Below are 25404 nucleotides of genomic sequence, written 5' to 3' on the forward strand. Positions count from 1 at the left end.
CTACTTCCAAGCTCCTTAAAACTGTGCCCTCTCATATTAGCCATTTCAGCCCTGGGAAAAAGCCTCTGACTATTCACACGATCAATGCCTCTCATCATCTTATCTGGTCATCTCTCATCCATCACTCCAAGGAGAAAAGGCCAAATTCACTCAACCTATTCTCATAAGGCATGCTCTCAATCCAGACAACATCCTTGTAAATCTCCTCTGTACCCTTTCTGTGGTTTCCATGTCCTTCCTGTAGTGAGGCAACCAGAATTGATCACAGTACTCCAAGTGGGGTCTGACCAGGGACCTATATAGCTGCAACATTACCTCTCGGCTTCCACGATTGATGAAGGCCAATGCACCATATGCTTTCTTGGCCACAGAGTCAACCTGCGCAGCAGCTTTGACTGTCCTATGGACTCGGACCCCAAGATCCCTCTGATCATTACATCATTTGTGGCTCTGACTCTAAAATTGGATTAGGATTGTACTTGTAGTAAAATATGGTTTCCTTTATTAGTTTGTATATATTAAAGCAAGATTTTGGTGAATGATATTTGCCTTTTGATTCTCCCAGTGTAAGTGATCAGATAGAATTAAATTGCTGCTGTAATGTGCTGGATTGTTTCTGGTTTTTCTTGGCATTTTCTGCATTTATCACCTTGAATTTGTTGGTCTTATATTATGAATTTCAGTTATTTTTGCACTAAAAGCCTGATCCTGTATTGCCACAAGGGACCTTTCTGTTTCTGGGGTGTGGTCTCCAACTGCTCAGATCGTGGGTTTTTTCCCATGGACGGTCCAGTTCTTCCATTGGTTAACTTTTTCTTCAATAGTGACAATTTCTACGTTTTTCTGGGTTGTGCTTTCATTTTAAGTTTAGTGGTGTGTACCTCTTCTCAGAATTGCACATGCTCCCATGAAGTGCTGAGTCCTGTTTTTGTTGATGAAAATATATCCAGAGAAGTTTTATCTGACTATTGTGTACATTTTTTTATGTCTGTTATTTCTCTTCCTCCTTCTATCCTAGGTAGCGTTAAACTCAGTGTATTTAAGTGTACATAGTGTTTTCTAAAATTTGTCATTACAATTCTTATTTTTCTTTGTAAATTTTCTAGATTGGTTTCAGACCAAGATTTATGCCAAAAGATATATGTGTTAATATGTGTTTATTGCCTTTGTTACACATACAATACACTGGAGGAACTCAACAGGCCAGGCAGCAACCATGGAAAAGAGTATGGTCGACATTTCCTTTGTTATATTTTTACTACTGAGCAATTTAGCAGATTTCCTTAAGCTTTGAAGTAAATACTGTTGAAAGTTTTCCCTTTATTCTTCATAAAATATTTGTAATTAAAAATAAATAATATTATTGTTGTATTATTTTTCTCGGCTCAAGCTGGTAAAATCTGAGGTATAGCCAAACCACTGATTTCTCAATTGCTACGAACTTTTCTAGTGGTGTTCAGTACTGTGGCTCCCTGGAGGTTTACATAGATATTGCTAGGTAAGTCTAATAGTTTAATGCTGTTTTGTACTGACTTTGGGATGATACCAAATGTATACATTGCAATTGGTCTACGATTATTATTTATTTTTCATAGCTCAAGCTGGTAAAACCTGAGATACAGGCATAGCCAGAGCACTCATTAGTGATTTGCTGAGAACAATGATAATAATAATATTATTTCTTCTTTCGTTTTGTATTTGCACAGTTTGGTCCCCTTTGCTCTCTGATTGACCACCTTGTTGGTGTAGTCTTTTATTGATTGCATTCAGTTTATTGGATTTATAGTGTATACCTACAGCAAAAAGAATCTCAGGATTGTACATGGTGACATAAATGAACAGAAAAAATAAATTTACTTTGAACTTTGAACTTTGAACTTACCAATCTGGATGTGTTTGGGGTATGCAGGAAACAAGAGCATTCAGGGCAAAATCTTCAGGATCACAGGGAGAACGTGTAAAATCCAGAACGTCAACTAATTGTCATTCACTGTAACAATGACACACCCCACACCTTTCACTGTGACAATGACACATCCCACACCCCTCACTGTAACAGCGACACACCCCAAACCCATCACCATAACACTGACACCCCCCACCCCTCACTGTGACACAGACACACCAAAACACCCCCCAATGTAACATTGACACACCCCACACCCTCACTGTAGCACTGGCACACCCCTTACTGTAAAACTGACATACCCCTCACTATAAACCTGACATGCCCCTCACAGTAACACAGACGCAGCCCCACTGTAACACTGACAAGCCTCCCACTGTAATTGACATGACTCCACTGAAACTCCCACACACCCCTCACTGTAACACCGACATGCCCCCCCCCCAGTGTAACTCTGACGTGGCCTCCTCTCTTCACAGTAACACCAACACGACTCCACTGTAGCACCGACATAGGCCCACATCCCACACTTTTACACCAACACCCCCCCATTGTAACTCCAACACCCCCTACTGTAATCGACACGCCCCCCACCGTAACTCTGACACACCCCTCACTGTAACACCAACATGCCCCCACTGTAACTCCGACACCTCCCCCACTGTAATTGACACGCCCCTCTATTGTAGTACCAGCACGCCCCCCCACTGTAACTCCAACACGTCACCCATTGTAATACCGACACGTTCCTAATGTAATACCAACATGCCCCCCCCAATGTAACTCCGACACGACCTCCACTCCTCACTGTAACACCGACACGGCCCACATCCCATACTGTAACACCAACAACCCCCCCCCCCACTGTAACTCCGACTCGCCCCCCACTGTAACTCCAACACCCCCCCCACTGTAACACTCACCCCCACCCCTCACTATAACACTCTGATACATGCCACTCCATAATGCAGTAGTGATAAATCTGCACACCTCACTTTAATATTTCCTCAGCTTCTGTTTAACAAAAGTCACCCAGTTTTTCAGTATTGTGTTCTGCTGCTGAAGTGGGTTTCAGTTATTTTTTTATAAAATTTATGTATGTCCTTATGTACAAAATGAGACTTGACGTGTTATCTGCAATAAAAGTTGTTGTGAACTAGAGACGAGACGGCGTTTGGAGTGGAGCCAGTTCCATAACCGGCCCCACAACTTTAACTGACATTGCCCTTTTAAGAGGCTGTACAAAGACCGGGGATGATGAAGTGTTTTTTTGGAACGATTTGAGTTGACAGAAGCCATCACCGAGAGTGCCGTGGAATTAGCAAGGGCTTGGATATATCACCACAAGTCAACGATACTGAGCTGGATTCAAATTTATCAAGTAGCAGTTTCTGTCGGAAAACTTTTACTGAGGTTATGGGAAGCTCTCATGCCTGGAATCAATCAATTTTACTCTTAGGGTAAGACTGTTCTGCGTCTGCTTACAATCCAACCAATGTTACTGCATTGCGTTTTGTTTAACTGGTGGATCCTGGGTTACTGTTTTTTCAATATTTTATTTAAAAATATTCCTGACAGTTTTGTGTAAGGTTTTCATCTTTCGGGACATTTCGTGTTGGGATGTTACGCTGCAGTGAGACCACGCTGAGAGTACCGGTTTGGTTGTCCAGTTATAGGAAGGACACCATTTAGATTTAGAAAGGTGCTGACAGGACTAAGTTGTAGGGAGAGCTTAAGCAGGCTAGGACATTATTCTTTTGAATGCCGGTGACCTTACAGAAATGCACGAAACCATAAGATAATGCTGTCCATAAGATGAATGCACTCAGTCTTTTCCCAGGGAAGGTGAGCAAAAACTAGCGAGCACAAGTTTAAGGTGAGAAGGGTAAGAGTTAGACAGGGACCCGTGATGCAACTTCTTCCCCCAGAGGGTGGTCGGTATATGGAAGGAGCTGTCAGAGGAAGTGGTTAAGGCAGGTGTATTAACATTTTAAAAACATTTTGATAATTACAGTACGTGGAGAGCAAAGATTGAGAGGGGTAGGAATAGGGCTATCTGGGTGGGCGTTCTGGTCGGTGTGGACCAGTTGGCATAAGGTCTGACTCTGTGACTTGTGTTTCTGTAATGTAATTCAGCATCTCGGGAAATTACAAAGAAATCCATTTCTCAGTGATTTATGTAGTGAGGTTACTGTTGTAATGAAGAGCTGGTGATAGCCAGTTCTTGAACAGAAAACTCCCATAACAGAGTACCTGTCCACCACACAGCAATAACTGATGTCTCTTTCCTCTCGCCACACTCATGGGCAACAAATCAGTGGTCTAGCAAGAGATTCAGTGATGCTCTGGGCTCAAACAGCTCATATCAAAAGAAAGTATAAAAGTATTTGTTAATCAGGATGTGGTTATTCAGTGTGAGGGAACTAAGACCTTGCATTTGCAAAGCAATATGATTGTTCTGTGAAGAGAGCATTATTTAAAAAGGGCTGAATAGTCTCTCCATTCATTATGTCTCCAAGCTAATGAAAGCATTCAGAAGCTCCACACACTTGTCCATCCTTCCCATAGCCCTGCACTGGGATTTCACAGGAAACAACCCAGCCACAGGTATGCTGTACTGACTGAAAGATGCACTGAAAGAGGGTCAGATGAGATGTAAACTGAGGACCTCTGCACATTGATCTAGTGACAGCATTATTGAATTTTCCCTAGTATAGGACATAGAAGTGCTGACTGTGGTGTGCTACCCATGACACTCTACTGGCTGGTGTTCAGAAGAATGATGGGTAAAATCTCATTGAAGCCTATCAAATATTGAAAGGACTAGATAGAGTGAAGGTTGGAGAGGATGCTTCCTATGGTGCTGGAGTCTGGGACCAGAGTAGAAGGAAGCCAATTTAAAATGGAGATAAGAAGGAATTTCTTTGGTAAATGGTAAATCTGTGGAATTGGTTGCCATGGACAGCTGTGAAGGCCAAGTGCAAAAGACCATAAGACAAAGGAACAGAAATAGGCCATTGAGTCTGCTCCACCATTCAATCATGGCTCATCCTTTTTTCCCCCATCATCTCTACACCCTGGCCTCTTCCCTGTAAGCTTTGATGCCATGGCCAATCAAGAACCTGTCAATCTCCACTTTAAATACACTCAACAGCCTGCCTGTGGTAAAAAATTCCACAAATTCACCACCCTCTGGCTAAAGAAATTTCTCTGCATTTCTGTTTAAAATGGATGCCCCTCTATCTTGAGGCTGTGCCCTCTTTTCCTAGACTCCCCCACCATGGGAAACATCCTTTCCACACTTTACTATGCCTTTCAATATTAGAAAGGTTTCAATGCGATTCCCCAGCCTCATCATTCTAAATTCCAGCAAATGCAGGCCCAAAGCATTCAAATATTCCTCATATGATAAGCCTTTCATTCCCAGAATCATCCTTGTGAACCTCCTCTGGACCCTCCCCAATGCTAGCAGATCTTTTCTTAGATGAGGAACCCATAACTGTTCACAATACCCAAGGTAAGGCCCTACCAGTACCTTATAAAGCTCCAACATCACATCCCCGCTTTTGTATTCTAGACCTCTTGAAATAAATGCTAACATTGCATTTGCCTTCCTCACCACCAACTCAACCTGCAAGCTAAGCTTTAGGGTGTTCTGCACAAGGAGTTCCAAGTCCGTTTGCATCTCAGATTTTTGGATTTTCTCTCTGTTTAGAAAGTAATGGGGAATTCAATAATGGACCAAATGATGTACTTCTGCTCCTATGTGTTATAGACAATAGACAATAGACAATAGGTGCAGAAGTAGACCATTCGGCCCCTCGAGTCTGCACCGCCATTCTGAGATCATGGCTGATCATTCACTATCAATACCCAGTCCCTGCCTTGTCCCCATATCCCTTGATTCCCCTATCCATCAGATATCTATCTAGCTCCTTCTTGAAAGCATCCAGAGAATTGGCCTCCACCGTCTTCCGAGGTAGTGCATTCCACACCTGCACAACTCTCTGGGAGAAGAAGCTCTTCCTCAACTCTGTTTTAAATAACTGACCTCTTATTCTCAATCCATGCCCTCTGGTACTGGACTCTCCCAACATCTGGAACATATTTCCTGCCTCAATCCTATCAAATCCTTTAATTATCTTAAACGTTTCAATCAGATCCCCTCTCAATCTCCTCAATTCCAGCGTGTACAAGCCCAATCTCTCCACGTAAGACAGCCCTGCCATCCCAGGAATCAACCTAGTGAATCTACGCTGCACTTCCTCAACTGCCAGAATGTCCCTCCTTAAACCTGGAGACCAAAGCTGTACACAATATTCCAGGTGTGGTCTCACCAGGGCCCTGTACAAATGCAAGGACATCCTTGCTCTTGTATTCAATTCCCCTTGTAACAAAGGCCAACATTCCATTTGCCCTCTTTACTGCCTGTTGCACTTGCTCCTTCACCTTCATTGACTGGTGAACTAGGACTCCTAGGTCTCTTTGCATTTCTCCCTTACCTAACTCTACACCATTTAGACAATACTCTGCCCTCTTGTTCCTGCTTCCAAAGTGGATAACTTCACATTTATTCACATTGAATGACATCTGCCAAGTATCTGCCCACTCACCCAGCCTATCCAAGTCTCCCTGTATTCTCCTAACGTCCTCTTCACATGTCACACTGCCACCCAGTTTAGTATCGTCAGCAAACTTGCTGATATAGTTTTCAATGCCCTCATCTAAATCATTGACATAAATCGTAAAGAGCTGTGGTCCCAATACAGAGCCCTGTGGTACCCCACTAGTCACCTCCAGCCAGTCCGAGAAACACCCATTCACTGCTACCCTTTGCTTTCTATCTGCCAACCAGTTTTCTATCCATGTTGAAACCCTGCCCCCAATGCCATGAGCTCTGATTTTACTCACCAATCTCCTATGTGGCACCTTATCGAATGCCTTCTGAAAATCTAGGTATACAACATCCACTGGCTTACCCTCGTCTAACATCCTTGTTACACCCTCAAAAAACTCCAACAGATTAGTCAAGCATGATTTGCCCTTGGTAAATCCATGCTGGCTCAGTCTAATCCTATTTCTGCCATCTAGATGTGCCACTATTTCGTCCTTAATAATGGACTCAAGCATCTTCCCCACGACTGACGTTAGGCTAACAGGGCGATAGTTCTCCGTTTTCTCCTTCCCTCCCTTCTTGAAAAGTGGGATAACATTAGCCACTCTCCAACCTTCAGGAACTGATCCTGAATCTAAGGAACATTGGAAAATGATTACCAATGCATCCGCAATTTCCTGAGCCACCTCTTTTAGAACCCTCGGATGCAGACCATCTGGACCCGGGGATTTATTAGCCTTCAGTCCTACCAGTCTACTCATCACAGTTTCTTTCCTAATGTCAATCTGTCTCAATTCCTCTGATATCTTATGACCCTGGCCCATCCATACATCTGGGAGATTGCTTGTGTCCTCCCTGGTTATGGTCATATAGTCTTCCTCTATTCACTGCCTGAGCACGTATTTGTCCAACTGCTTCTTAAGTGCTGTTATCAGATCTGCTTTCTACACTTTCCCTGACAGCGAGGTTCAAGTACCCATGAACATGTGCGTGTATATAAAAACTTGCCATGTTCATATTCTTTAAACTTTCCCCCTGATAAATTTGTTATTTCCATCCTAGGAATAAGACTCTACTCCATCATACTTCAATAAGGTCACTCCAGAGAATCTGGGCAGTACCCTAATGAACCTCTTCTGTGCCCTCTCCAGAGCTTCCATAATGGGGCGGCCAGAATTACACAAATGCCCTCTATCCAGTCATTTGTAAGGCTGCAACAGGACTTGTTGACTTTTATACACAGCAACCCAGCTGCTGAAGGGTGACTTGCCAAATTTTTCACTATCACCCTATCCACTTTCACAAACCCTCTTCCACCCTAGCCTCTTTTACAACGTTGCCGACCTACACACCAATGTCCCTCTTATATCAGTGTTCCCAAGCATCCAGCCATGTACTGTTAACTTTCCTTTTCTATTTAACTTCCCAAAGTGATCTCAGATGCCTCTTCAGAGTGAAGGAGGATGAGAGGGGACTTAATAGAGCTGTACAAGATGATAAGAGGCATTAGATCAAATGGACAACCGGAGACTCATTCCTCAGGGTGGAAATGGCTGACAGGAAAGGGAATAATTTTAAGGTGATTGGGAGAAAGTATGGCGGGTGGTGGTGTCAGAGGTAGGTTTTTACACAGAGTGTGATGTGTGTGTGTGGAATGTACTGCCAGGGCGGTGGTAGAGGCAAATACATTGGGGACATTTAAAAGACTCTTTTAAATGACAGGTACATGGATGATAGAAAATAGATAATTGTGTGGGAGAGAAAGGTTAGATTGATTGGGGGTAGGTGAAAAGGCATGGAATAGGCAGCATGGTAGCATAGTGGTTAGCATAACACTTCACAATACCTGCGACAGGGGTTCAGAATCAAAATCAGAATCAAGTTTATTATCACCGGCAGAGACAGAAAAATAATAAATAAAATAAAGCATTATAATTAATAAACAAGTAAATCAATTACATATATTGAATAAATTTTTTTTATATGTGCAAAAACAGAAATACTCTATATATAAAAAAGTGAGGTAGTGTCCAAAGCTTCAATGTACATTCAGGAATTGGAAAGCAGAGGGGAAGAAGCTGTTCCTGAATCGCTGAGTGTGAGCCTTCAGGCTTCTGTACCTCCTACCTGATGGTAACAGTGAGAAAAGGGCTTGCCTTGAGTGCTGGAGGTTCTTAATAGTGGACTTTGCCTTTCTCAGACACCACTCCCTAAAGGTGTCCTGGGTACTTTGTAGGCTAGTGCCCAAGATGGAGCTGACTAGACTTACAACCCTCTGCAGCTTCTTTTGGTCCTGCACAGTAGCCCCTCCATACCAGTCGAACTTATCAATCACCCCTGATGAGTTATTAACTGATGTTATTAACTTCAAACTTTCTGCCTAATCACTCAAAGAGTTGAACTATATGTGCATGTAACGAAAGCTGTATAACTCATCTCCTTCTACTTTAGGTAGCCTGTCAGAATGCTGTCCATGGTACAACTGTAGAAATTTTGGAGCATATTTGTTGACATGCCAAATTACCATCGCTGTCTGTAAGGAGCATGCAAGTGCTCCCCGTGACTGCACGGGTTTCCTTCAGATGCTCTGTTTCCTCCCACAGTCCAAAGTACAGGTTGGCATGTTAACCGGTCATTGTAAATTGTCAGTGATTAGGCTAAGGTTAAATCAGGGTACTGCTGAGCGGCATGGGTCAAAGGACCAGGAGGGACTATTCCACACAAATGAAAAAAAAATAGAACTGTTGAGCTGAAACGCTTGTACTGGTCTACAATGGGTGATTGATAAGTTCATGGCCTAAGGTAGAAGGAGTCAATTTTAAAAAAACCTAGCTCATTTATTTTTCAACCTAGTCCCCTCCTACATTTACACACTCAGTCCTGCGGTCTTGGAGCATATGGATCTTGGACCTCCAAAAAGAGTCCACAGCATGGGTGATTGATAAGTTCGTGGCCTAAGGTAGAAGGAGATGAGTTATACAGCTCTCATTACATGCACATATAGTTCAACTCTTTGAGTGATTATGCAGAAAGTTTGAAGTTAGTAACATGTTAATAACTCATCGAGGTGTTTGATAAATTCGTGGCCTAAGCTAGAAGGAGATAAGTTACTAACTTCTACATAATCACTCAAAGAGTATGCACCACGACCACTGGACTAAGTGTGTAAGTGTAGGAGGGGACTATGTTGAAAAATAAATGTGCTAGGTTTTCTAAAAGTGACTCCTTCTACCTTAGGCCACAAACTTATCAATCACTCCTCGTATGTTCTAAACCCAATCTGCCATCTGTCTGCTCCGATCCAGCTGGTCCATGATCTGCTCCGATTTCCAGTTTCTCCGTGTCCTACTCCAATTTCCAGCTGGTTCATATCCTGCTGTATTCGTCTGCTCTGATACAGCTGGTTCATGCCCTGTTCTGATTTCCAGCTGGTCCGTGTCCTACTCCAATTTCCATCTAGTCCATATCCTGCTGTATTCGTCTGCTTCAATCCAGCTAGCCCATCCATGCCCTGTTCCGATTCCCAGCTGGTCCATATCCTGCTGTATTCGTCTGCTCTAATCCAGCTGGTTCATGCCCTGTTCCGATCTCCAGTTGGTCCGTATCCTAGTCCGATTACCAGCTGGTCCATATCCTGCTGTATTCGTCTGCTTCAATCCAGCTGGTCCGTGCCCTGTTCCGATTTCCAGCTGGTCCGTGTCCTACTCCAATTTCCATCTAGTCCATATCCTGCTGTATTCGTCTGCTTCAATCCAGCTAGCCCATCCATGCCCTGTTCCGATTCCCAGCTGGTCCATATCCTGCTGTATTCGTCTGCTCTAATCCAGCTGGTTCATGCCCTGTTCCGATCTCCAGTTGGTCCGTATCCTAGTCCGATTACCAGCTGGTCCATATCCTGCTGTATTCGTCTGCTTCAATCCAGCTGGTCCGTGCCCTGTTCCGATTTCCAGCTGGTCCGTGTCCTACTCCAATTTCCATCTAGTCCATATCCTGCTGTATTCGTCTGCTTCAATCCAGCTAGCCCATCCATGCCCTGTTCCGATTCCCAGCTGGTCCATATCCTGCTGTATTCGTCTGCTCTAATCCAGCTGGTTCATGCCCTGTTCCGATCTCCAGTTGGTCCGTATCCTAGTCCGATTACCAGCTGGTCCATATCCTGCTGTATTTGTCTGCTTCAATCCAGCTGGTCCATGCCCTGTTCCGATTCCCAGCTGGTCCGTGTCCTACTCCAATTTCCATCTAGTCCATATCCTGCTGTATTCGTCTGCTTCAATCCAGCTGGTCCATGTCCTGGTCCGATTGCCAGCAGGTCTGCATCTTGCTGTATACCTTCACATCCTTCTTTGCTGCTCATAATTCTGCCAATGTTGGTGAAGACATGGAGTCAGAGAGTGACTCTGGTGGTCATTGTCCATTTGGTACAGCCAACCCAGTTTGTCTCGATTTATTGTGTTCAGTCCATACCTCTCTTACACTTAAGGACATTCATCATCATTGTTTGCTGTGCCATATGACATGAGCGATTATGGTCTTCACCAAGATTGTTTTTGACAAATATTTCTACAGAAGTGGTTTGCCATTGCCGCCTTCTAGGCAGTATCTTTACAAGATGGGTGACCCCAGCCATTATCAATACTCTTCAGAGATTGTCTGCCTGGTGTCAGTGGTCACATAACCAAGACTTGTGATACGACCATCCATCACTTGATCCCACGGCTTCATGTGACCGTAACCAGAATGCTGTGGAGGGCCAAGGGTAACCTAAAGGCTAGTGGAGGGAAGGAGTACCTTACACCTCCTTTTGTAGAGACGTATCTCCATCCCACCAATCAAAGACAGACCAGCTAATTCGGCCACCTATATTTCCATCCAACATATTCAAATAACAGAGGTCCAGCACTGTTATCACCGAAGGTCACGGATGTGCAGTCACAATATTACCTGTCTCCTATGACCAAGCCAGCTGCCAAAAGTCACAAAGGTTCTGTTACAATAACACCTCTCTATCCTCCTATGACAAAGCCAGCTCATAGTGGATCCTGTGTCTCAATCTTTTGGATCAGTCTAGCATGAGGGACTTCAAAATATGCTTTACTCTGATCAATATCCACTCTTCAGTTAATGTCACTGTAACAGTCTACTGTAACATTGTGATGCTGTCACACAGATGTTGGCTAATGTCACTGTAACACTGTGACACTGTCACACAGGTGTTGGTTATGTCACTGTAACAGTCTACTGTAACATTGTGATGCTGTCACACAGGTGTTGGTTAGTATCACTGTAACAGTCTACTGTAACATTGTAATGCTGTCACACAGGTGTTGGTTAGTGTCACTGTAACAGTCTACTGTAACATTGTGATGCTGTCACATTGGTGTTGGTTAGTGTCACTGTAACACTGTGACACTGTCACACAGGTGTTGGTTATGTCACTGTAACAGTCTACTGTAACATTGTGATGCTGTCACACAGGTGTTGGTTATGTGACTGTAACACTGTGACATATGTATTGGTCGAATTAGCCCTATTTACCCACTATAATCAAGGCTGTTCTTCAAGAAATACAAATGGGTTGAAAAATGACAGGTGGAATTTAATGCATACAAGTGCAAGGTGTTACACTTCGGTAGGGTCAACCAGTGCTGGTCTTACACAGTGAATGGCAGGGCACTGAGGCCTGCAGTGGAACAAAGGGACCTGGGAACATAGGTCCATGATTCATTGGAAGTGGCATCACAGGTGGATAAGATCATAAGAAAACTTTTGCATGCCAAGTACAGGAGATGGGATGTTATGGAAGCTGTATAAGACATTGGTGAGGCCTATTTTGGAGTATTGTGTGCAGTTTTGGTCACCTACCTACAAGAAAGATGTAAACAAGGTTGAAAGAGTACAGAGAAAGTTTACAAGGATGTTGCTGAGTCTGGAGAACCTGAGTTATAAGGAAAGATTGAATAGGTTAGGACTATATTCCTTAGAACATAGAAGATTGAGAGGAGATTTAATAGAGGTATGCAACAAACATAATTCCCTGTTCCGCAGGTACTGGGACATTTTCTCCACTGAAAAGTGATAGGTAAAGGAATTAGAGAATTGTCTCTCATATGACCTTCGCGTTATCTGGAGAACTTTCCTGCATCCCGCTGCAGACATCTCTCTAGTTGGCAGCATCTTCCATTTAGTTAAGGGCAGCCATTCCCCCTTAAGGCTGAGATATGTAGTTACAATTTTTCCATGCTTTGTCACTGATGGCAGAACTTGCTTCAAAGTTCTGTCAGGATCATGATAGACTTTCAACACAGGAGAGATTTCATAGAACATAGAAATCTCTATTTTTCTAATCTCCATTCACCTATCTAAGAGTCTCTTAAAAGACCCAATTGTATCCGCCTCCACCACTGTCACTGGTAGTGCATTCCACACATCAACCACTCTCTGTGTGAAAAACTTGCCCTTCTTACCTACTTCCAAGCACCTTAAAACTATGTCCCCTTGTGTTAGCGATTTTAGCCCTGGGAAAGCCTCTGACTATCCGCACAATCAATGCCTCCCATCACCTTATGTACCTCTATTAGGTCACCTCTCATCCTCTGTCACTCCAAGGAGAAAAGGCCAAGTTTACTTAACCTATTCTCATAAGGCATGCTCTCCAGTCCAGACAACATCCTTGTAAATCTCCTCTGCACTCTGTCTATAGTATCCATATCTTTCCTGTAGTGAGGTGACTGGAGCTGAACACAGTACTCCAAGTGGGGTCTGACCAATTTCAAACCATCATGTTCACACTGCCTTTAACTGACTCTCATGTTTCTCTGCCATTATTCTCAATGGCAGCCACCTATTGCCTTAACATCTCCCCAACTCTCCCTACCCTTCACCACATCACAGGCATTAAGGGAAGCAAGGGAGGAGCTGACGAGGCAGTGGTCAGTCCGCAACATCTACAGGAAGGGTGCCAGACGTCTGGGTGAGTGCAATTTATAATTATTTAGCAAAGGAGACAAGAAAATACAGTGGAGTTAATTTCACTGTGGTGAGCGGTAAATATAGCAGGGCAGTGTAAACCTTCAGGAAAAAGCAGCAGTTAATCAGGGGCACTCAACTTCATTTGCCCCATCACTGAACAAATTATGGACTCACTTTCAAGAACTCTTCATCTCATGTTCTCGATATTTATTACTCATTTGTTGTTATTCTTACTTTTTTCTTTTTGTATTTGCACAGTTTGTTGCCTTTTACACACTGGTTGATTCTGCTGTGGTTATTATTCTATTATGGATTTATTGAGTTTGCCCACAAGAAAATGAATCTCAGGGTTGCATATGGTGACATATTTGTAATTTGATAATAAATTAATCAAACTTTGACACTTAACATGGACCTTACATGGGAAAGTCATATTTGACAAACTTAGCTTAATATTCCGGGGTGGTATCCAGGACCGATGAGGACAGAGCAATATATTTGATGTGACGTTTGACAAAGTCCCACATGATTTTAGGTCACAGAAGTAAACCCCTAGCATCCAAGTGAGTGTGGCAAATTGTCTATAAGCTTGGCTCAGTGCAGAAGACACACAGGATAATGAGTGTTAGGTGTGTTAGTGACCCTCAGGTTATTCCACCTTTGGGTTCCATAGAACTCGATTCTTTACTGTTTGCAGAATGTTTCCAACAAAGACTTGAATGTAGGGGCACAGTGAAGAAGCTTAAAAGTAATACAGTGATCACGTCACTGTTCATGAAAGGAGATGCTGAGACTTCTGAGAGATAATGATGGTCTGGTCAGCTGTGTGGAAAAGTGGCAAATGGAATTTAATCCAGGGAAGATGAGTGAACATAACTGAGGATATAAGACCATAAGACATAGGAGCAGAATTTGGCCATTTATCCCATTGAGTCCGCTTCACCATTCAATCATGGCTGATCCTTTTTTCCACTCCTCAACCCCATTTCACGGACTTCTCCCCATAACCTTTGATACCATGTCCAATCAAGTATCTATCAATCTCTGCCTTAAATACACTCAACGACCTGGCCTCCACAGCTGCATGTGGTAACAAATTCCACAAATTCTCCACCCTCTGGCTAAAGAAATTTCTCTGCATCTTTGTTTTAAATGGATGCCCCTCTATCCTGAGCACTAGTATCTCCCACCAAGGGAAATATCCTTTCCACATACTCTGCCTCAGCCTTTCACCATTCAAAAGGTTTCAATGAAATCCCCCTTCATCCTTCTAAATTCCAGGGAGTACAGACCCAGAGTCATCAAACATTCCTTGTATGATAACCCTTTAATTCCTGGAATCATCCTTGTCAACCTCTGAAATCTCTCCAACATCAGCAGATCTTTTCTTAGTTGAGGGGCCCAAAACTGTTCATAATACTCAAGGTGAGGTCTCACCAGTGCCTTATAAAGCCCAGTATCACATCCTTGCTCTTGTATTCAAGCCCTTTTGAAATGAATGTTACATTGCATTTGCCTTCCTCACCACTGACTCAACCTGCAGGTTAACCTTTAGGGTGTTCTGCACAAGGACACCCAAGTCCCTTTGCATCTCCTAATCTGTCTAAATCCTTCTGTAGTTGACCTGTTTCCTCAACACTAAAAGCCCCTCCAACAATCTTTGGATCATTTGCAAACTTGGCAAAATTCCATCATCTAAGTCATTGATATACAGCATAAAAAGAAGCAGTCCCAACACCGACCCTTATGGAACACCAATAGTCACTAGCAGCCAACCAGAAAATGATCCATTTATTCCCACTCGCTGCCTCCTACCAATCAGCCAATGCTCTAACCATGTTAATACCATGTAAAACCATGGGCTCACAACTTAGTAAGTAGCCTCATGTGTGACACCTTGTTAAAGTCCAAATATACAACATTCACTGCATCCCCTTTATCTATCCTACTTGTAATCTCCTCAAAGAATTCCAACAGGTTCCTCAGGCAAAGTTTTTCCTTAAGGAAACCATGCTGATTTTGTCCTATCTTGTCCTGTGTTACCAAGTACTCCATAACCTCATCCTTAATTCCAACATCTTCCTAACCACTGAGGTCAGGCTAACTGATCTATAACTTCCTTTCTGCTGCCTTCCTTCTTTCTTTAAGAGTGGAGTGACATTTTCAATTTCCTAGTCCTCTGGCACCATGTCAGAGTCCGATGATTTTTTGAAAGATCATTTCTAATGCCTCCACAGTCTCTAACGCTACCTCTTTCAGAACCCTATGGTGCAGCTCATCTTATCCAGTGACTTATATTCCTTTAGATCTTTCAGCTTTTTGAGCACCTTCTCCCATGTAATAGTAACTGCATCCACTTCTTTTCCTTCACACACGACAACATCAGGCATACTGCTAGTGTCTTCCACAGCGAAGACTGGTGCATAATACTCATTTAGTTCATCAGCCATCTTCTTGTCCCCCATTATTATTTCTCTGGCCTAATTTTCTGGTGGATTTCTGCTAATTTTTGTTTTGTTGTGTGCTGTCTCTTTTGTTTTTACATAGCTTTGATTTCCATTGTCAGCCACAGTTATACTCTTTTACTATTTTAGTATTTCTTTGCTTTTAGAATACATCTATCCTACACCTTTCTCATTTTCCTCAGAAACTCATGCATTGCTGCTCTCCTGTCATCTCCTTCCAATTCACTTTGGCCAACTCCTCTCTCATACCACTGTAATTTCTTTTACCCCACTGAAATACTGCTATGTCAGACTTTACTTTCTCCCTATCAAATTTCAAGTTGAACTCAATCATGTTGTGATCTCTGGATTCTAAGGGTTCTTTTGCCTTAAGCTCCCTAATTGCTTCCGGTTTGTTACATAACACCCAACCCAGTGTTGCTGATCCCCTAGTAGTTTCAACAACAAACTTCTCTAAAAAGCCATCTCTTAGGCATTCAACAAACTCTCTCTCTTGAGATCTATTGCCAATCTGATTTTCCCAATCAAACTATGACTTTATATATATAGCTAGGGTGCCTAAGACTTTTGCACAATACTGCATTAGTCAACATGGAGTGGAGTGCGAGTTTATAAATCTGGCCGGTGCAAAGGATGTTGGGAATAGCAATGGTGGAGCGCTGCGGGAGGTGTAGGAGATGTGGCAGAAAAGGAGATCCAGGGTCAAGAGGTGCTATGGGTGCAGGTACATCCAGTCCTGAGACACCAAGCAACATCATTTTATTCTAAACAATTAGTTACTCACTCCCCTCTCCCTTTCCCTTTTCACAGCCATGATTCCTGTCTCCCTGCCCCCTTCCCACTCTCAGTCCACAATAGAGACCCATGTCAGAATCAGGCTGATCATCACTCATATCTATCATGAATCTTTTTTGTGGCAGAAGTACAGTAGAATAAAATTACTACAGTAAAAGTCAAGCACCTTTATAAATCAAGCTTAGAAAGTTTTTGGAGAAAGTTAGCAGGTAAGTGGATGAAGGTAAGGAAGTAGATGTTGTCTACATGGACTTTAGTAAGGTACTCTATAGAAAGGGTGCAGAGGAGATTTACAAGGATGTTGCCTGTATTAGGGAGCATGCCTTACATGAATAGGTTGAGTGAACTGGGCCTTTTCTCCTTGGAGCGGCAGAGAATGAGAGGTGACTTGATAGAGGTGCATAAGATGATGAGAGGCATTGATTGTGTGGATAGTCAGAGGCTTTTCCCAGGGCTGAAATGACTAGCATGAAAGGACACAGTTTTAAGGTGCTTGGGGGCGACAGTGGTGGAGGTGGATGTGGTAGGGTCTTTTAAGAGACTCCAGGATAGGTACATAAAGCTTAGAAAAATAGAGGGCTATGGGTAACCCTAGGTAATTTCTAAAGTAAGTACATGTTCGGCACAGCATTGTGGGCCAAAGGGCCTGCATTGTGCTGTAGTTTTTCTATGTTTTGTTGTTTCTATTTGATAAGGTCCCGCATGGGAGGTTGGTCAAGAAGGTTTACTCACTCAGCACTCAGGATGAAGTTGTAAATTGGATCAGACATTGGCTTTGTGGGAGAAAACAGAGAAGGTCGTAGATGGTTGCCTCTCTGACAGGAGGACTGTGACTAGTGGGGTCCTGCAGGGATCGGTGCTGGGTCCTTTGTTGTTTGTCATCTATATCAATGATCTGGATGATAATGTGTTTAACTGGATCAGCAAAAAGTGGATGACACCAGGATTGGGGGTTAAGTGGACAGTGAGGAAGGCTATCATGGCTTGCAGTAGGATCTGCATCAACTGGATTGAGGAATGTGGTAGAACACAGGGATTTGGGAATACTGGTACATAACTTGTTGAAAGTAGTGTCACTGGTAGGGTCATAAAGAAAGCTTTTGGCACATTGGCCTTCTTAAATCAATGTATTGAGTATAGAAGATGGGATGAATGTTGGAGTAGTATAAGCCATTGGTGAGACATAATTTGGGTATTTAATACTGTGAACAAGAGGAAATCTGCAGATGTTGGAAAACCAAGCAATACACACAAAATGCTGGAGGAACTCAGCAGGCCAGGCAGCATCTGTGAAGAAGAGTAAACTGTCCATGCTTTGGGCTGAGACCCTTCATCAGGGCTGGAGAAAAAGGATGAGAAGTCAGAGTAAGAAGGTGGAGAGAGGGGAGGGAAAAACAAGGTAGTAGGTGACAGGTGAAACTGGGAGGGAGGAGAGGTGAAATAAAGTGCTGGGGTTGATTGGTGAAAGAGAAAGAGAAGAAGGGGGAATCTGATAGGAGAGGACAGAAGACCGTGGAGGCAAGGGAAGGTAGAGGAGCACCAGAGGGAGATGATGGGCAGGTAAGTATATAAGGTGAGAGAGGGAAATGAGAATGGGGAATGATGAAGAGAGGGATGCATTACTGAAGATTAGAGAAATCAATGTTCGTGTCATCAGGTTGGAGGTTACCCAGATGGAATCTAAGGTGTTGCTCTTCCAATTTGAGTGTGGCCCCATTGGGGCAGTAGAGGAAGCCACAGACTGACATGTTGGAATGGGAATGGAAAGTGGAATTAAAATGGGTGGCCACTGGGAGATCCTGCTCATTCTGGTGGATGAAGCATAGCTGCTCAGCAAAGTGGTCTCCCAAACTACATTAGGCCACACAGGGAGCACTGGATTCTATCGGTGACCCTACCAGACTCACAGATGAAGTGTAACCTCACCTTGAAGGACTGTTTGGGGCCCTGAATGGCAGTGAGGCAGGAAATGTATAGGCAGGTGTAGGGCTTGTTCTGCTTGCAATGGTAAGTGCCAGGAGGGAGATCAGTGAGGAGGGACAAATGGACAAGGGAGTTGTGTAGAGAGTGATCCCTGTATAAAGAAGAATGTGGGCAGGAGGGAAAGATGTGCTTGGTGGCGTGATCCCATTGGAGATGGCAAAAGTTACAGAGGATTGTGTGCAGGACTTGAAGACTGGTGGGATGGTAGGTGAAGATAAGAGAAATCTTATCCCTGGAGGGGTAACAGGAAGATAGCGTGAGGGCAGATCTGTGTGAAATAGAGGAGATAAGGTTGAGGGCAGCATTGATGGTGGAAGGGAAGCCCCTTTCTTTGAAGGAGGAGGACATCTACTTAATTCTTAGTATTGTGTACAGTTTTAGTTACCCACCTACAAGAAAGATATAACCAAGGTTAAATGAGTGCAGAGAAAATAAACAAGGACATTGCTGGGTCTGGAGGAAAGATTGCATAAGTCAGGACTGTATTTTTTCAAACACAGAAGATTGAGAGAAGTTTTGATAGAGATATACAAAATTATGAGGGGTATAGATAGAATAAATACAAACAGGCTTTATCCTCTGATGTTGGGTGGAACTACAACCAGTGGTCATGAATTAAGGGTGAAAGATGAAAATCTTAAGGGAAATATGTGGTGAAACTTCTTCAGTCAGAGGGTTGTGAGAGTATGGAATGATCTGCCAGCACAAATGGTACAGATGAGTTCATTTTCAATGGTTAAGAGCAGTTTCGATAGGTACATGGATTTTAGGGATATGGTGGCTATGGTCCCATTGCAGGTCGATGGGAGTAGGCAGTTTAAATGGTTCAGCACAGACTAGATGGTCCAAAGGGCCTAATCTTGTGCTGTACTTCTGAGTCTATGACTCTATGACACCCTAGTATGTATATGTGCTCAAGATTTTTACACAGTTCATTCATTTGTCATGTGCCATGTTGTATGATGAAGGCAATCGTGGATATTCCACACCTATGACTGCCCTTGACAAATTTTTCTGCAGAAGTGTTATGCTATTGCCACCTTCTGGGCAGTGTCTTTACAAGAAGAGTGACCCCAGCCATTATCAATACTCTTCCAATATTGTCTGCCTGGCAATATCTTGGCAGTACCTGGCAATACCTGGCAATACATGGCAATAATATCTTCCAATATTGTCTGTGTTCACATAACCAGGACTTTTGATATGTACCAGCTGCTCATACATCCATTCACCACCTGCTTGGATGGCTTCACGTGGCCCTGATCGGTGGTGGTGGGGGAGTGGGGGTGGAACTAAGCAGAAGGAAGAAACCTTGCCCCTCCTTTAGTAAAGGCATTTCTCCACCCTGCCACCTTTTACACAACACTGTCTACTAAACAGAAGGGAGAGCAGAGAGATCTTAGAATGTACACCCACAGATTTTTAAGTGACAGGACTTATCAAACATGTGGTTAAAAATCAGAGGGTGTTTTTATTTATTAGCCAAGGCAGAGTATTTAAAAGCAGGAGATTACATTCAAACTGTAAATAACATTAATTTAACCACAGAGGAGGTTACAGTCACCACAGTAGAGAAGAGATGTCGTTCTCCTGGAGAGAATGCGGGGAAGTTATGAGGATTTGCCTGGACTGGAAAATTGAAGCAATGCAGAAAAATTGGATGTTGGAATTGTTTTCCTATAAACAGAGGAGGTCGAGGGGAGACTTAATACAAGTGATGAGAGTCTGGAGAGAAGAGTTGTATCCCTGAGCAGTGGAGTTAAAACCAAGCTGTTCTGGTTAAATGTGTAGAGTGGAGCTGAGAAAGATGCGTATTTCACACAAACAGTGGGTTTTGGGAGCTGGGATCTGAAACTTGCTGCCTGAGAGGGTGATGGAGACGGAAAGTTGTTACATTGAAAGAAGTGCATTTGAAGGCCGTAGGTCTACGGGGGAGATTGGGAAGTAGGAATTAAGCTGCGTGGGATGAATATCATGCTACGACTTTGTTAATATTTAATGATACTGTTTCCAGGAGCTGAGAGTGCAGACGAAACCAGTTTAATGTCTTATCTCAGTGTCCTGTTCCTATGGTACAACCACTGGTCTATTAGTCTTTAAAGCCAAGACACTGTGAGCAGTCTCACAACCGTGATCATTGGAGGAAAAGGAGTATGATGCCTACTGAGCTGCTATGCCCAAGGCAGCTGGCAAATCCCTGTGGCAACACAACAGATCTTTACGCAATGTCCTTTACTATATGGTGCACAGATTGAATCCTCAGTCTGTACTTGGATAAAGGAGAGAGTGCAGTAGTGCCAGTGAATTCCATCATTAAAGCTGCAAATCTCAATCTCAGTTGGAATCATGAAAGTCCACATGGGGGGATCAAAGGTCATGGGCAAAAATCCATTAACATTTAGGCTGAGGTATGCTCCCCATGCTACAAAATTTAGAACCAGTGATATATCCATAGTGTAACAGTTCACATGGGCTAGATGGGCCAAATGGCCTGTTTCTGTGTGGCAATACTCTGTGTAGATAAGCCAAGTAGCCTGGTTCTGTACTGTAGTACGCTATGACTCTAGGTGGGTCAAAGGGCCTGTTTCTATGCTGCAGAGCTCTGCGTCTATGACTATCTCTAGGTGGGCTGAATGGACGGTTTCTGTGCTCTGCTGTTCTATGAGTCTATGACTCCCATTGAGCCATTAGTACTCTGTCTAGATGTGCTGTAGGGCCTGTTTCTGTGCTATACTTTTATATGGCTCAAGACTAGATGGGCTGAATGGCCTATTTCTTTGCCGCAGTTCTCTGTGACTATGTCTGTATGAACAGATATCAGAGAGGTTGAGGTATTTTCTCAGCCTGACAGCTGGGTCGCTTTGATTTCTCCCTCACAGTTCGAGTGGGCCACTGACTAAACACAGGCAAATGGGACCTGTGTTTGACACCTTGACACCTTGGTCAGCATTGATGAGTTGAGCTGAAAGGCCTATTTCAGAGCTGTATAAATCTTTGAATCTATAAATTAACATTCAAATCTGTTTACTTAGTCCCATCAAACAGATCCCTTGCCTTTGTGTCAGCATGCTTGTACACCAGGCAATTTGTTGTCTTCCCCTTTTGGCTTCCGTTTTAAGCCCGTCTTCCCATAAGTATTGCAAGAATCTGCTCTTGCAAAAGACTGCCTCTTGACTCAGCTGTATTAGCCAGTTTCCGGAGGCTGCAATTATAAATAGATGAACAGAGCGAGTGAGGAAAGGGGACTGCAGCTATGGGTGAACTGTATATCAGAGGAATATCCTTGATTACCACCAAATGCCAAGAATCGCTCCCTGTGCCTAGTGCACAAGTCCCTGCACTCCCATCAGTTAGTCTAGCTCAATTATTTATAAATGATGCCACTGTTGACCCTGTTCCGGATGTTAATATTCAAATTTAGAATGGGAATATCCTTTGTGTAATTGCAGGGTGATGAGCTTTGCATTGTGAATTTCCATAACTGTGGAGGTAGGAATTCCTGATGGGACTGTTCAAGTCAGATTTAACCCTCAGGTCATGAATGACTTTAGCTCATTAACTCTGTAAAAAAGGAAAATTGTTTACTCAATAGTACTGCCATAAGATAGGTTAAGACTTTTTTAAAAGATTGTATGTCAAAATATCGAAACGTACAGTGAAATGCATCATTTGTATCAACTACAAATGCAGTCCGAGGATGTGCTGGGACAGCCTGTAAATGCCACTTCACTTCTGGCACTAATATGGCATGCCTACAGCTTCCTAACCCTTTAGAATGGGGGAGAATATACAAACTCCTTACAGGCAAAAGGGGAAATCGAACTCCAAACAGTGGTCACTGCCACTATGAAGAGATCACGCTCGCCATTAAGCTGCCTTTGGTCCGTGTAATTCATTCTCCCCCTTGCCTTGACTAAATGTGTCCTCCAGCTCGCCTGCCTTATCAACCTGAGGGCTCTGTCCTTTATCCTAGGGAACTGTACCCTGCTTACATGAGGGTGAGACTCCTAGCAGCCGTGGGAATTTGTGCTGACTGTGCAAAAGTATTCTTGCAATAATAAGGAGTGAAAGTACAATGTTAGAGAGAGTTATAGAATCAGAGAGCTGTGGAGCACATTAACAGGCCTTTCAACCATCATGTTTTCTGTGAAAGGTTTAATCAAAAATCCCTGTTCTCATTTAACCCTTCTCACACGTCCCCACTGACTTTGATCTTTCTTTGCTCTTGACCTACACTAGAGAATTTTCTACCTGTTAAACTACCATCACATCTTTGGGATGTGGGAGGAACACCCTGGGGAGATCCTGCACAGTCCCTGATCCTCACCCAAGGTCAGGTTGAAACCCACAACAGCAGCACCTACATCTGCATTGTACCAGCCAGTCTTCGGTGGAGTAACATTTTTGCTGTAATGTTGTGAACAGAACTGTACACCACAGGGAAGCTGTGGCCTGCTTTTTAAGGTTAGATGGTAGGCAGGCAACATTGATCCTCAGGCGGTCGGTCAGGCAGCACCTGTGGAGGGAGAAAATGAGTTGTCATTTCAAGGCATTTGCCTTTCATGAGAACAAAACAAAGTTAGAAAGGAAGTGTGTTTTAAAGGGTGAGAAGTGGCAGAACAGAGGGAGCACCTGATGATACAATGCAGACCAGCTCGTATTAGTGCTCTATAGAGCACTCTATTCAGAATCTAATCACACAGCTCTGCACTCTATGCATTGGCTAATGAAGGGTCTGTCCTGCTAGTGGGATCTGCAGGTAGCTTAACCAGGAGGTCAGAGATGTTAACGTGCCATGGTTTTCACAGAAAACTTCATCACGTGAATTTTTTCAACTGCAGTGTTGACATTAACGGTAGTTACTGTTAGGCTAATCGAGATAACTGAGCAGGTGCCTGAGGTTGAAGCTGGGGGCCCACCTCCCAGTGCTGACAGCACACTGGGCGTTGCCTTTTGTAATTAAGCCACAAAGTGCAACAGAGCCCGCAACTGGTTTCCTGCTTATGCACACCCCCTCACGCCATGCTCTGTCTCTCCAACAACACCAGCAAGGTCAGGCTGTTGCTAAGGAAACAAAAGTTGAATGGCCTTGCCCTTCCTGCTCTGTTTCCTTCCCCACCCTTCCTTGTCAACCTGTTGGCTAGCCTGTCTTATGACAGCCAGACAGAATCTTGCAGATGGATTTCCCCACGTCTCCAAAGCTCAGAAGTTGAAATACTCAGCCCTAGGCCTGTGAATTTTTGGTGAAGGTCCAGACTCCACTGCTTCCTCCCCTTTGTCTAGGAAATGCCCGGGGAAGGGAGTCAGGGAGATGCTGGTGTGAGTGTTGGGGAGTGCTTGATGAACAGTGGCATCAGTCAGATGGCAGTGTGATGCCTGTGCAAGAGAATGGGTAGTTGTATATCAAGTATGGCAGTTCAGTCAGTCGTGTCTGTCAGTTTGAGTGTGCTTGGGTCCTGGTCTATGTGTTCTGGGAACAAAGCAAGACAATAAAGATATGAACTGTTGAGGCAGTGATGCAGACGTTAGACTGAGCCAACAGAAATGTACACTTATCAGTACAGAAATGTCACTCAGTGAAATAACAACGGCAGGAGTACAGGAACTGAAAAAACACTACACTCCTGATAAGGCTTGAATCGAAATCTGCTGCTGGGACTTTCAGAACAAAAAACAGGAAAGAGCCCTGTTGTTGATCAATCTTGTGTCATAGTATTTCAAACTCTCTTTACACTGTCTCCTCACACACTCCCAGGGTTAGACAGCGTGAAACCTCATCTAAACTGTCTAATCCTGGGAGTGTGTTTATTTAAGGCAGTGGTTGATAGATTCTTGATTGGTCAGGGCATGAAGGGATGCATGGAGAAGGCAGGAGAAAATTGGATCAGCCATAATGAAATGGTGGAGTAGACTCCATGCTGTTCCTATATCTTATGGTCTTATTATCATACGCTAAGGCAGGAACAGGAACAGAGTGAAGATCCTTTAATTTTGTCCAATCAAAGACTCTCAGGAGAGGCACAGCATATGTTCACATTTGCTCAAACCCTCATTTATTTGAAAAATGTGATGGTGAGTTTGGACAGGACAAAGATGGGCCAGGAATTTGAAAAGGTCACATTTAAAATTTGGGCTCCTACAAGACAGATGTTCATGTCAAGTGTGGTTGAGGAAAGGATTATCATGGTCCCAGGGGATGGTAGAGACACTGACATTTTGAGTGCAGCTGTGAGGCGTGGGAGAAGACTTTCTCACAGAAGAACAATGCTACTGTCTTGTTAACATTAGATCCTGGTTGTTTTAATTTCTATGATGATTAAACTTACTTACTTTTTTATTCCAATGACTTTTGATTGAACATGTGTCCTGGCCTTCAAGTGCACTGTCTAGCTGTACTAAATTCAGCTCTGGGCTCTGAGACGTATAAAATTCTAAAGGGATTGGACAGGCTAGATGCAGGAAGATTGTTTCCAATGTTGGGCAAGTCCAGAACGAGGGGTCACAGTTTAAGGATAAAGGGGAAGCCTTTTAGGACCAAGATGAGGAAAAACTTCTTCACACAGAGAGTGGTGAATCTGTGGAATTCTCTGCCACAGGAAACAGTTGAGGCCGGTTCATTGGCTATATTTAAGAGGAAGTTAGATATGGCCCTTGTGGCTAAAGGGATCAGG

The 25404-nt window shown here is 43.5% G+C and overlaps 1 protein-coding gene across 2 annotated transcripts in view; it reads left to right on the top strand.

Moving 5' to 3' along the window:
• The first annotated feature begins 3203 nt into the window (after positions 1 to 3203).
• Positions 3204 to 25404, top strand: part of LOC132384108 (RAS guanyl-releasing protein 2) — a 132798-nt gene continuing 110597 nt past the window's right edge. The window contains exons 1-2 of one of the 2 annotated variants that reach the window (XM_059955454.1): positions 3204 to 3366; positions 13413 to 13491. The gene's annotated coding sequence lies outside the window, so the exon portion shown is untranslated. The remainder of the gene's footprint in view (positions 3367 to 13412; positions 13492 to 25404) is intronic. The other variant, XM_059955453.1, reaches the window with a different exon arrangement.

Source organism: Hypanus sabinus, chromosome 31, assembly GCF_030144855.1.
Source record: "Hypanus sabinus isolate sHypSab1 chromosome 31, sHypSab1.hap1, whole genome shotgun sequence".
NCBI classification, from domain to species: domain Eukaryota; kingdom Metazoa; phylum Chordata; class Chondrichthyes; order Myliobatiformes; family Dasyatidae; genus Hypanus; species Hypanus sabinus.